Below are 14,420 nucleotides of genomic sequence, written 5' to 3'. Positions count from 1 at the left end.
AGAGCAAATATGCATTTTTCATTCAAATTAGACCTTTAACAAAAATATGCATGAGGCCTTTTTTTAAATTCACAGTAAATGTGCAACACGCAGTAGCTCCCTCCCTCTCTCTCCCTCTCTCTCTCTCTCTTTCTGTCAAAATGCCGACCTCTTTTCCATGAATTATTTCTTATTGCGGTTCACTCCCACGGCCACGGAGCGTCTGAGTCGCGGACGAGCGTGATTTGGTCGGGAGCGCGCCGCAGTCATGCTTCGTCCGTCGCTCGGCTCGTCAGTGTCGGAAAATAGAGGAAGAATTTCGCCTTTTTCCTAAATTCACCGGGTGTTTTAGCGCGACTGGCCGGCGCCTGGAAGAGAAAGTGACATTTTTTTTGTAAGTGAAACTGCTCGGTAATTTTTCATTTTCTTTTCCTCCCTCCTCCAGTCAGCGAGACAAAAGAGGGCAAAGAGAGGCAGCAAGCAGCAGGAGTCCAGCTGTTCCTGGCTTCAGCCTTCATTTCCTTCAACTTGAGGCTGTCCACGCTCCCCACGAGCTCCAGTTTGTTGGGGGGCATGTAACCAACCAACCAAACAAACAAACAAAAGAAAAACAACAACAAAAAACGCGACTTTGACGGACTGTGAGTGTTTCCATCCTTCAGCCGAAACAATGAGCCGCTAGGAGCCTGAAAAGCAGCGTGAGGAAGGTAAGAGCAGACAGCTGATGGGAATAATGTCACTCAGCTGCCTTGGTAATGCATGTAAACAAACAAATAAAGAAAGATAGATCAAGTCTTCATCCAAACAGGTGGTGTCCTGCTGCACGAACAGCCGGGACAAAAAAAAGGAAAAAGAAGTGTGTAAATGAATATTTGAGTCCAGACGTGACATTGCTGTGGAGCTCCAGTGTAGAGGTGTCTAGTATTATTATTATCACATGTGGCCTAATTAAAACCCTGCCAGGATAACTTAACCCTTTGATGCACAGCCTGGGTCAAAAGATTCACATATTCCACTGAATATGGGTCACTTTTGAAGCATGTTGTGCATCAAAGGGTTAACTAGCTGAGATTTGCATTGCATCTATGTGCTGTTTAAACACTGTGAAAGAAGATGCAATAAGAGAGGATACTGGCTTAAAACTAATTTAACATAAAAACAAATAATCCTGATCATGCTGTCATCACAAATCATCAAACTTATGCAAGCGATTTCTTGGAAATGTGCACCTTTCATTTGATCAGTCATGCTTTTCTTGTGCCTCTGCAGCGCTATAGCTAGCATATGCTCTAATCTGTCATTTAAAATATGCATATGGTATTGGTTTACTCTTTTCCAACCTAAAATTAAGCTCTCTGTTGTAATGAAGCCAGCGTTTAAGTTTGGTTTTTGGACAGAAGAGTGTGTCGCTTCATAATAATTGCCACTGATTAGACATTTGCAACTCCCACATGAGGCCAAATAATTTACACATTTTACCTTTTAAACACCTACATCTTGCTAAATCGGTGTGTTCCAGCACATTGTTGAACTATTAAAGAGGTAAGAAAACACAGTTTTAAATCTACATAGTAATTTATCCTGCATGTTCTGTGCATCTTTTCACTATAATGATGGAGGATGAGCTTTCAGTTGATCTTCACTTCCATCTTTCCCCCCTACACCAAATGCTATTTTAGTGCACTTCCCATCAGAGAAGCGTCAGTAGAAATAATGCAGAGAGAGGATTCCATGCAGTCACAGGTCAGGAAGTGGCCATGATCACTTTCACTGCTCTGGGAAACTTCTGCAGCTTTAATGTGACAGTTGCTGCTACACCACAGAGCTCCACAAACAGGCCGCAGAGTTTCGGAGGGCATGTGTGACATTTTGTTTGTCACACGTTTGGCTCTGTCATTTTGTGACCGCGTTAGCCTGTGTTCACGCTATTCTGGTTTTCACTCACCCACAACACATCAGCTGCCTCTCTCTCCACAGCATTATATGGTAATGTGGCATAAATGGCACTTAAGAGTTTATTTCAAACTCTGGTTGCTCTACTTCACGGACACTAGTTTGAAATTAGTAACGTTCACCAAAACTACACAGCAGTTTCCAAGACAAACTCTTAATTCATGTGCCATATGGCACCCAGCGATCCAGCTCCAGTCATAGCTGGAGGTAGCGTAACATAAACAGGAAGAAAGCCTCAAGGGTTGCATTTGTGATGGAAAATTCAGCTCCTTACTCCACCACAAGCTGGTCACTCGGCTACAGCAAGCAGGGACATAAAACAGCTTGTTGGATTTTGGCATGTGACCTTTTTTATTGGTAAATTTGTGGTTGACCGTCCTCGTGATGCTGTTTGGGTAATGTTGGGGATTCATTGCTTCTTTGTGTGATTGGAAAATCAAGTGCAAGAAGGGGATTTGGTGGTCGATGCTTGCAGTTTTCTACTAACTGTATGGGATATTTAAGAAAATGATGTGGACCCAACAACATGAGACATATTCATCTCTGACCCCCTGGGGACAAATAAAGTTTTCTGAATCCATGTGCATGTGAAGTAGTCTGAACTTGACCATTTCACCAGTAAATCCCAATCAGTTTGGACGTTTCTCTGATTAGCTGCAGTATGGATGTTATTTCTGGAAGCAAATGCACATTAATGTCCTGATGGTGTTATTTTTTCTTATTTATTGTGGAGAGAAGAGCACAACAGATTCAGCTTAACTGCATGGCAAAAGCAGGTATTTTTAGTGGTTATGGCTCCAACAAACTTGTCAAACTATCTTGGATATATAGGCAGGAAATGTGGAGAAAGAAATCGAGTCAGTGACATGGAGCCATCGAACAGGGAGGTCAAGTTCTGCTTGTGTTGTAACCACTTGACTGTGGTTTTACTGGCACCGTTCGATGGGTATTTAATAAGCGACACTCGGACTAATGCTGTTTGAAATGCTTTAATTCACTCAGGGTGTCATGCACTTACTAGTGTTGGTGTTTGCACTTTTCCACCACTTCTGAAGCTCTGACATCAGCCTCTAATCACACCTAATGCTGTATTGAGTCAGTAAAAGTACTGAATTGGAGAGCCATATTCACTGTATTGATGCATTGATCAGGGAGGGTTGCCTAGCATTCAGACATATTCAGTTTTGAGTCGACAGCAGGAAGGTATTGATTAGATTCTATGGAGAAATAGCCTGAGCTTACCTCTTTTGACAGGAAACCCAAAGGTCAAGGTCGCGGAGCACCTCCAGACCTTTCTATTTTCTGAGTTGGTAGAATATCACTGGCCTGGTTTAGAGACTGCAGCTAGAGAACAGCCTGCCAACTCACTGTGCCACCCCGCTGTGCATTAGTGAAATGCTGTGATTAAACGGAAGGGGCATGTGCTCACAACATGTTATTGTTGTTGCGGTCCTTGAATTTGTGCACTTGCATATTTGCTGTCTGTTGTCATCTGCTGTAAGTGGATACTTTACAGAGACAGCACCTAGAGAGAGTTACTCACTACGGCTTTATGAAATCATGTCATCTCCTTTAAACAAATCAGATCCCACTCAAGTTAACGGTGCTTCCAAACCAATGTTTCATTCGAACTTGAACGACATACCAGCTAATGAACGCTGAACTTCGTTACCACGGAGCGGCTGAAACAAAACGGTGGCATACATATAAATATCTGGTGAAATGGATCTGAGTAGCTTTTATTTTTCCAATGTTTTTACCAAAGTTTGAAAGACTACACAGGTCATTAGTGGACTGTTGTTGTCGTAGTTTAAATAGTCCTTAAAAATAGTTGTATTGATCGAATAGTTCCACTGCAGATAAGCACGCCAGCTAGCAAACTGGCGAGGTCAAAGTTGTTCATTAAATACACATATTATTTTAGAATCAATCAGTTTCATAAACTGCATTAATTATAAATGGGTTATTCCATTTCAAACTATCAGTAACCTTCCACTCGACCATCTCTCATTTGTTTGAAACCTTTTAACATAAACTATAGAAATTCAAAATGATGTCACTAGTTGACATCTGCATTATCACTTTTTGTGTTAATCACTTAGGGATAACTTCAGTTTGTTTCATATTTCAACTCACCCTTATCACAGATTATTTTAACTACCTGTACAACATTGCAGATTCAACATTATTGACATGAGGAGAAATAATCGTGGACATTTCAGGCTTTTGTTTTTAGTAGTTCCTGAAATGCTGCTGTTCAAACACAACCTTAAACTTTGTTGTGCAAAGTTGTTATGAAAATAGGTCAACAGGCTTTTTTTTTTTAAGTACTTGACATATCGATCTAAAAATTCACAGATATCTTTAGAAATATTGATATTTGCTATATGCTATAATATATGCTTTAAAATGTCAGGTAAAGCAGAGTTGTTTGAGCAGAAATAGTTTGTAAAATCATGAATTATTTAAGATGGAATAACCCGAATGATGCTGTTCAACTCTTAATTACTTCCATTTATCTCAAGAAGTGAACACACTGTTGACAAGAATTTATTTTCCTCATTTTGGTCAAGGTTGACTACATAGTTGACTAAATTCCCCAGGTTTTTTTTTTGTTTGTTTGTTTTGTCGAAATTATATTAAATTTATGTCAAGCAGTCTCACAGTGGAAGTGCTGTACTTTATAGAGCTGCATGAGATTTGTCAGTAATGACCGTAAATGATGATTCTTAATACACAGTACTCTAGAGTATTCTACAGGGGATGAGTACAACGAAGTGAAACTGGACACAGTTTAGCTCTTGGTGAAATTACTAAATTACGATCTGATTGCTCTTGAGCAGATACTCGGGATACTCGAGAATCCTGGGAAAAATGTGGAAATGATCCTGTAATTACCATTTTGTGATGTTTCAATCTGCCCAGCCAGTGCTCCATGTGTTTGATATAAGAAGTGAAACTAGTTCTAGTGAATTTAGCACGGTGGTGTCAGCTGCACAGTAAGGCATGGTTTAAAATTACTGCTACACAAATACAATTTTTGCATTTAAAAAAACACATTGATAAGAAAACCCGGCTGTTTCTGCGATCTTAAGTTTGTTTTTTTTCTGCAGAATGGTTTCTGCAAGACTGATGCAGTTGCTATGCAACATACACAATAAGATTGGGTCTGGTTCCAGTGCAGTGAAGCAGAGTGCCTAATGTGATAGCGGTTTACCAATAGCCTATCTCATAAAGGCACGATAAGACATGTCAGTTATTAGTGACACAATAAGCCCTCCGGCTGGCACGCAAATGAAAACAGCTGGGACTTGTGGTCTGAGGGATTTTTGTGTGGTTGGAAAGCCAGATATGTGTTTGAAAGTTGAGCAGGTCACTATTAGCTGCTTTATAAAGTTCATAAAACTCTGCTTTGCTTGCTCCTTTGAGTGTAGGGAGAAAAGTGTGGACACACAGAGATGGGACTGAAAGAGGCTTTAATATAAGTGCAAAGCCTTTTACATGGAGGCACGTAGAAAGAAAGGTAGATGGTTAAATAATGAGGTCATGGAGGGGTGGTGATGACTCTCAGCCAGTCAGCGATGAGAAGGACAAACTGCCAGCAGGGATGAACTGAATTTTATTTTTATGTTTTTTCCTGCTGTCATTCTATCATCTGTATTTGTGAACCCCAGCCATTAAAATGCCCTGCTGGATAAAAAGACATGACTGGGCCATCAGCTGGAGTTTTTCTTTCTCCTAGGAAAACCAGTTACTTAAACAAGTTAGCCAGTGAGTGGAGACTTATTACAAATATTAGCTTTTTGCTTCTTCATCACCCATATCGTGGTGTCGTGGTCTTTCTGGACTACAGTGGGTTAAAGTCGGCCCTGCTGATGATTAGTCACGCAAAAAGGATTCTCTCCAGGACTCTCATTGATAACTAGATAATGAGCCCTCAGTGGAGATGAGTAAGACTGATAGTGTTGTGGCCTCTGGAGGCCAGTCTAATCCCTCAAGAGGTGAAGGAGAGCTCTCCACCTGCACTGTGTGGGTAATGGCATAAACCATCGAAACTGGCTGAAAATATGATCAAAATATGATGATTTACTTTCATGCACATTATTTATATACAGTAAGTCACTTAACTATGCTACTATGGTTCTCAATATTTCTACAAGCGCAACCCTCTTTGAGGATGAAAATATTCCCCCACTGGATTGATAGGAATGTCAGAAGTTTTTTTTGTTTCTGTGTGACTCCGTCCTCACCTTTCACTGATGTCCAGAATTCAGCCTCTGGCTTCACCACGAACATTTCTTTTAATCTGACTCCTCCAATTCAAGTGGCATTCTTGTCAACTTTGTCACTTCTAATAACCAGCCTACTGCATGTGAATTCCACTGAGATGAACCCTGACAACCTGCTAGCTGTCTTTTGACACATTGTTCTGGCTCTGAAAACCATCCAATAGTGGGAAAATATCAAAGTATTTATTGTCCGGATGAGTGAACTGCAGCTGATTTCTGATCTAGACAGGGTGCAGAGCGAGGATTTTTTAGCTTGAAGCCCTGCATTCAAATCCTTAAATTGGCTGAAAATGTCAGGGAGACTATTAGGGCAAGCCACTTTTTAACAGAAAAGTGTGCAGCTAGCAATACATTTCTCAAAGTAAAGAACCTCTGTTCCTCCTGGAGCTGCAAAAGAGGAGTTTGAACTCTGTAAAGCCGTTGGACTTTGCTTTGGGCAGATGGTGGTCATGGATCTCTGCCGTGTGAGGTCTGACTGATGCCATGCTCCTGGCACTTTTCATCACATTTCCTCTTTGGCTGCATTTCCTTTTTATTCTTTCTCTGCTGATCATTTTTAGGTTCACATTTTGGATTTCATGCTTCCACTGATTAGAAATCCCTCCTTTTCTCTGTAATCAGACTACCCTGGCAAAGCAAGGCGTGGGTGTGTCTTTATCAGGCGGCCTGTGTGTCGTTATGCAAGTATTTTATGCACTCAAAAATATGGCAACATATGCATTATTTTTTGTGCGGATTATTTCATATTAACTTAATTTATCACTTTTATTGTGACCTCCCTGGGACCTCTCACTGCTTCAGAAAATTCTGAATATTCATTTCAATTGCTAAAAATGATTGCCTTTAGTGTGCAACAAAGCAATGTACCATATCACTAACACCTTAAATGACTCAGAATTATATCATCTTACAATGTTGCCACCATCATAAAAGACTGCATTGAAAATACTGAAGATTCCAGTATGTCTGCCTCTATGTTTTATGATGGATTATATCCTCCTGGTTGTGGACGACAGCAGGTTTGCACAAATATGGTTAGATATGTTCCTCGACTCTTCACAGATGATTCTCTTCAGCTACTTTATGTTAGAGGGGTTTTATTGCTCTACTCTCCAGTTTAAAACACTCCAAAGGTGTTCCACTGGATTCTGTTTAGGAGACAGATTCAGCCAGGTCATAGTGTTCGTTTTCTTTCCTTTTAAAAAACTCACATAATTAGTTGCTGTGTGTTTGGGATCATTGTCATGCTGGAAACTTACTTTTCTGCCAAGCTTCTTGAGACTTGGAGCCTTGCTTGGTTATGCAAACTTGGATTCTTAGTGCCATTTATAAATGTCCTCTTCTCTACACTTTTTGCACTCACGCAGCCTCATATCAGCACTTCAAAGTTTCACTGTTGGTACTTTGCAGCCACTGTGGTAATCATGGTCAAGTCAGCGCCAAACATGATGGACTCCATCTGATCCAAGCACACTGATTTTAGTTGAATCTGACCAAAGAATCAGCTCCAAATATTCATTAGGCTTCTTTTCATGTTCTTTGGCAAAGGTTAACCTTGTAGTTTAGTGAGCAGTGCTGTTTTTTTTTCTTGGACATGGTAGAGACTGACTGAATGTCCTTCACACTGTCTGAGCTGTTCCTGGAACACATGTTTCACCAGATAATCCTGGTGCCAAGTTGGAAGCGTTACCATCTGTTTTTCAGTACAAGGTTGTATAAATTGTAGTAAAAGGCCACCACACCTTCTGTTATCGGGAATATCTCGTCCTCTTTCCCATCTTTATCAGGGCTCACAGTCTGGTTTCTTATTTGTTCAGGTCATTCCTGACCGGTAGAGTCAAGTTGAATTCAACACAATCCAGGCCAAAAGTGAGAAAACTATGATGTTCACCGCTTGTTTTTTAATGTTTATGCAATTGGCCTCAATTGGGAGTTACACGTATAATCACTTTAATTTTAGCTTCTTGTAAGTCACACTTCTTTCTCTTCAACGACAGATAAACTCTCTTGTGCATTTGTTGACAGTCCTCCTTCACTCTCATTTGCAGTTCAATCCTGCTGTAATAACAACTCCCAAAAAAGCATGAATATGTCTCTGGTAAATCATTTTCTGGCTGGATGGTCGTCTGTTCTACACAGAAAGCAAATTGAAAGTCTGCGACGTGAAGTTTTTCTATTATTCCTGCCTTCAGTCAGGATATTTGTGTGTGACTTTCTCCAGGCTGATATGTGAACAATTTATAACCCGAAAATGTAACTCACTACCGTCAATAAATCTATTTGTATTCCATCAGAGCTCCAGACAGTCAGGATAGTACTACAATGTGTAGCCTTTGACTCAGCATTAGGACAATATGTGACCTATAGGTGGAGGTGATCTTGTACCAACAAGTGGCAAACAGCACAACTGAATATGACTCTTTTGTGTGTTTACTGTCAAAATCAAGGCCAGGTCTTCACACGAGAAGCAGAGAGGACTCTAACTTTTTGTTTAAAAAAAAAAAAAAAAAAAAAAGAATCCCGGCTACAGTAAGAATTTGCATGTAATGTTAAAAAAAGTAAAATTATCTGACTGGAAACCATTAAAAATACACCTGAATTCTGCACCTGAGCCAATGTTTGTCATTTCAGAAGTTCATCTGCATGTCACAGGAATTCTATCAGATGCCAGTTTTACTGAAATTTTTAAGTTTCCACAAATTCAACTGTATTCAAACATCATTCTGAGCCGTGAAATTCAAACGTTCAAGCAACATAGCGGTAAGCAATACACATTTTTGAGGTGAGGAGGACTTTAAGTCATTGTCAAGCCTTTTGCATTCAAACAGAAACATACAACAGATTCGGTAGCATGATTTTTCGTCAGACTGCATCTTGTGAACATTCTGGGATGAGACAGAGAAACCACAGACAGTGGTTGCCTTTTAAAATCCAGAAATCCTGTTCATTTGTTGATACTATACTAGAGTCCCTTTTAGCTGCAGACAACAAATGTCCAGGATTATAAACAGTAATATGAGTTATCAGTCAGCATGACTAAATAAAAAGAACAGACTCCGGCCACAGAAAAATAACAGGATGTTTAAGAAATATAATTGAAATAACGGTAAATCAGACCTTAGTGCAGTAACCTTAGTTATTGCTATAAAGTGGGATGGAAAATTGAGTTTCTACCCCTGATGTTACCATGCTAAAGCTGTAGAGGACTGCACCTGTAGTGAGCATGAGTGTGCAAATATGTTCCAAACACAGCACTGTGTAAGCATCAGAGATGTAGTAATAAACACTGAGCCTGTGCTCTGGAGGAAGCAGCACTGCCTCCCAGAACAGACTATTTTCCTCTCTGACAGCTCCAGGGATGAGTGGCCGGTCAGGCAGTAAGGACCCATGCATCACACCTGTCAGCGGGGAGCTTAGAGACGTGGTCCACTCCCTGGTCCACTCCCTGGTCTACTCCACCGGCTGCCGATTTGAAGCAGAGGGATGTGGGTCAGCGCCACACACAGCTTCCACTGTGTACCACACCCAGCACACTGACCGACATTAGGATGAGCAGGGTCGGAGATAATGGAGATAGAATAACAGACATAACCTTGAAAATCATCATGTTCCTTGGAACTGCTTTCTGTGTAATTACTGGTCTGATCTCACTCAGACACGCTGTCATCCATTTTGGCTTTTGTTTTAACAGATGAATCCGTCTTTATGCCTGCCAAAATCTGTCTGGGCACACTTGTCTCTTCCTCTCTGTATCTCAGCTGATAATAGTTTGAGATGAAGAATGAATAAGTGCTCGGTCTCCTCCTTCACTGGTCAGAACTGTGACTCATAGGAAAGGTGGTAAGTTAGTCATCCAGGAGAAGAGAAGATTCCTTGTGCAGCAGTTTTCACAATCCGTCCTCATGCTGATGGCATTTCTGTTCATGTTTGTGAACAAACAGCCTGTCAGCCTTTATGGTCACACTGACAGATACACTGTGGTAGGAAATGAGTTTTGTTGTGCCTGGAAAGAAAAGCTGTGCTGATGCACAATCTGTATTTCAACACACGCACAATATATATACATAAACAACAGCACTGTAGTTTAAACAGCCATATACAAGCTATCAGGGCTCATTTGTGATGCTTTTCTACAGTTTACTTAATAAAGATTGATGCGTGAGTTGATATTTCTAATTTAGCTACAACTAACAAACTGATGAAGGAAACACTGAACGTTAAAATACGTATTATTAGATATTTGGGCAAAAGTTGAACTGACTGGTTTGTTTCACTATGATGCAAAGCCCTAATAAAACATCAGTGGTGGAGAAATGCTCCCTTGCCACCACAGCTTGCTACACTCAAAGGTACAATATCTGTCAATTAGACTTTAACCATCGTGTCGTACTGCGGGTCAAAATTGACCCGTTTTAAAGTTTGAAAATGTGGAAAAAAAAATATATTTTCACAGTGAAACTTCTGATGTCCACTTTTTCAACATTTTGAGAAATCTTTGAACATTTTTTTGGTGGAAAAAAAGAAGTGTTAAAATTTTTTTCTTTAAGAACATTCAAAAAAAAAAATCAACCAAAATATGGTGAATTTCGCTGGATTTTGGTTGATTTTTTTTCTGAATGTTCTTAAAGAAAATATTAGAAGTTTTACTGATATATATGTAATCACTTTAGACACTTAAGATTTTTTTGGAAGATTTTTACTCATTTTTTGATAATATTTACAAGAATTTTCTTGCCAAATTTAGGGGATTTTTTCAAAATAATACTTTTAAGGGAAACTTTTAAGGAATTATTGGAAATTTCTTCTTGAAGGTTTTGCAAATTTTCAGAAATTTGGGGAATTTTTTTTGCTGACTTTGTGGATTTTTTCAGACAAGGAAACAATATTTTTTGGTGCCCGTAAATGAGGACAGCAGGAGGGTTAAGCTAAATAGATTTTTTTAAGGCCAGAAGCATGATATAATTATTTGGAACAAAGTATTTATCTCTGTTAGTGTCAGAGTTATTACAGGTGAGAAACGAGTATCATTTGATGGCAGATTTAATCAGGTCAGAATGTTCTTTACTGGAGCTGCTCCTGCTGTGATGTGATTCTTTACGTTTGTACGTAGACAGTTCATGTAGGTCAGACAAAATGTCAGTTGAATTATCAATAAAATGCACGACACGCTTCTGTTTTGCAAATCTTCCTTGTATCGGCGCCACAGTGAATCTGTGCCACTCGTTTAACATTCAGTATCTTGATGTTAGAGAGAGAAAGTCTTTACAGTGTGTGTGTAATTGTCAGTGCTGATTTCCCTCGTGTAGAGGACAGATTGGGCTCTGAGGCCCAGGGGATTGTGGGTGATCGAGCTGTTAGTTCCACTGTGGTTAGGAAGCCCGTCAGTCAAGTGTTTAAATAAAACCAGTGCTACCACTGCTCTTCCTGTTATATCACTAATGTTCCCAAACCCCCACTGCACCAGGACTACCACTTGATTACTACTTTTACAGCAAATAGTACTTCCTTTAAGATCTTACTGTAGCTTATTTCATTGCGGCTCCAACTAACAATTATTTTCATAGTTGATTAGTCCGTCAGTTATTTTCTCATTTAATCAATATGTTGTTTGGTCAATAAAATATCAGCCCAGTGCTTCCTAAAGCCAAAGATGACATCCTCAAATGTTTTCAACCCAAAGATAGTCAGTTTACTGTCATAGAAGAGTATAAAGGCCAGAAAATGATTAAATTTAAAAAGCTGGAATCACATCATTTGAATTAAACAATATACATGTAAGCCCATTAATAGAATATCAAAAAAAGTTAGCAATATTGTAATTGTTAATTAATCATTGCGGCTGTAATTCTTATTCCTATTTATCAGTCTTAACAGTTTTAGAAACACCAGAGTAGATGACATCCACCCTGGTTAAATAATGGAGCATTTGTGATGCATATTCTGTGGTGTTTGTTTCTAATAAGGTTTATTAATGTGTTGATAAAGTATGATCTGTAAAATTCTTTCTGATTGTGCTTTTCATTTACACTATATGCTTCTTTTCACACTTCAAACTGCTGTTGGTAGTTGTAACAACAAATTGAACTTTGCAAATACCCTCTCAGATTGGGTTGAATGTACTAAAATAATCCAAACACGGCGTATAACCGTCAAAAGCACTCTGCAGCCAAATTGTCTCTTCATTTTTTTCATATTCATCTTATATTTTGGATGCATTTTTTAAGTGTAGATATCGTTAGTCTCAGTTTTTTCTAGGTTTTCACCTATATAGACAAAAGAACTGCAAATTATATCAACTGACGGGGATTCAACTTAACTTTCTAAACAAAAAAAACAACTAATTTTGTAGTAATCCAATCAGGTGATCACGTTTAATTCCATGCATTATTGTCGGAATAACAGATGCTGCACTATTACACTACTTCTGGAGGATTCTGCAGTTCATGATATCTAGTGTCACTGTTCAGTGCTAATGAAACAGGACGTTCTTTATGGAGCTAAAACAGAATTACCATGTGCAGCTTTGAATTAACATTTGCCTCTTTTTTAGCTTTACCCACAACCGTCCTTTGACCTTGACCCTAACCATGACCGGAGCCGTCACGTACATCACCATTAAAAAAAAAAGAAAAGAGTTGTACATTATTAGTGTGATTGTCTGGAGTTAGGGTTTGTTTTATTAGCATTGGTATGTTATTAATATTAGATGGGGTGGATGGATAGGTCAACAAAACATCTGATTTTGAACACAATGTTCCCTTCCTGTTTCAAACTGAAAGCCTTTCTTTCTTTTAAATTTAATCTTAAATACATGTTTATTGCTGTGAAAATGACAACAAAGCCTCTCAATTTTAACTCAAGTCAGAATAGGGACAAGTATACTAAATGATCTTTGACGTTAAAGAACTTGTTGTATGTTCTGTTTTTTTTTCATCCAACTTTTTGCACAATAGAGGAATATGGTGAAAGTTTACAATTTGACACTCAAACAAAATTGGATGTTAATGACATAATAAGATCATCTAAATCTAATTTGTAGTCTCAACTGTTTTGCTGTGAATTGTATTGCAGCTTGCAGGCATTGCGGACACAATTAATCATGACTGTATTGTAATTTTCCGATCTCTGAATATAAGCCGAGAAATCATTTTGAAGGTAGTGTATCATGAACACTAGGGTGCATTTTAATCGACTTCCGTTTCTCTGCCCTGTTGTGTGGTGCTTGAGGAGACTTGCTAGCTTAATTTAATTTCAGAACGACAAAGACTTCCATCAAGCACGCATACACATAAACAGAGCTGGTGAGATAGCAGAGGCTAGTGTCAGTCAGGCTCCTGCTCTCCATCAACGCTTCTCATTTTTGCATATGTGAAAAAGCAGCAAAGGTTAACGAGCTCTAAACGTGGCAGAGAATGATAAAGGCTGGAAGCATAAAAATGAGAAAAAGGCAAGAAAATGGGATTGAAGATGACATCACTGGTTAAAATTATCATCTGTGCTATTTGTTTTACTTGTCCACAGTATTTCCAGCTGTTCCCAAATGTAAAAAAAAGAATGCACTTGCTTTTTAACATCCTGGAATAACCCTGTTAGACCTTGAATGCAGTTTCTTGTATTTAATTGACGCTGTCCCTTAGGAGTCACCCTAGCAGAAGTTCTTTAAGTTCATTTTCCACTGCTGTTGGTTAAGTATTGTTCTCTCTTCTGTATCTTTATGGTTGCATCCTAGAATATCAGAATTATTTTTGAACCAGTGCCTTCACTGTGACTAAAATGTGTTTTTTTTTTTTTTTGGTTACTAGTTAACGCTGTAAATTTATGAAAGGAACAAGAAACCAAAATTAAATTTAAAATTTCTGTCTGTACCCAACATTGTACCCAACAGACACTATTTACAAGCAAACAAAATGTTAAAGAACTGTCATGAGTCTGATTATTTGGTTAAACAAGTTTCTACAACTGACATGCAAAACTGGGTTAACGTGCATTAACCATCTGAGCCCAGTTATTCAGAAGTAGTCTGATCAGATTTTAGGAGATAATTCGATCAAACCTTGACAATTGGTTGCTAAAGGAATATGTAATCCAATCTTGGTTTCTAAGAAAATGAAAATGAAAGGGGATATTTGTTCTTTGTGTCTCTTCAAATATAAAAACAAAACAAAGCAATGAAAGTAGCCTCATGCTTTCTGTTCCAGC

At 38.8% G+C, this 14,420-nt stretch overlaps 1 protein-coding gene across 2 annotated transcripts in view; it reads left to right on the top strand.

Moving 5' to 3' along the window:
- The window catches only part of LOC111568973 (probable G-protein coupled receptor 153), a 39,362-nt gene continuing 24,942 nt past the window's right edge, over positions 1-14,420 (top strand). For both annotated transcript variants that reach the window (XM_023270879.3, XM_023270880.3), the window contains exon 1: positions 1-686. The gene's annotated coding sequence lies outside the window, so the exon portion shown is untranslated. The remainder of the gene's footprint in view (positions 687-14,420) is intronic.

Source organism: Amphiprion ocellaris, chromosome 8 (assembly GCF_022539595.1).
Source record: "Amphiprion ocellaris isolate individual 3 ecotype Okinawa chromosome 8, ASM2253959v1, whole genome shotgun sequence".
NCBI lineage: Eukaryota > Metazoa > Chordata > Actinopteri > Pomacentridae > Amphiprion > Amphiprion ocellaris.
The sequence above is the reverse complement of the archived record's forward strand: the minus strand, read 5'-3'. Positions and strand labels throughout refer to the sequence as shown.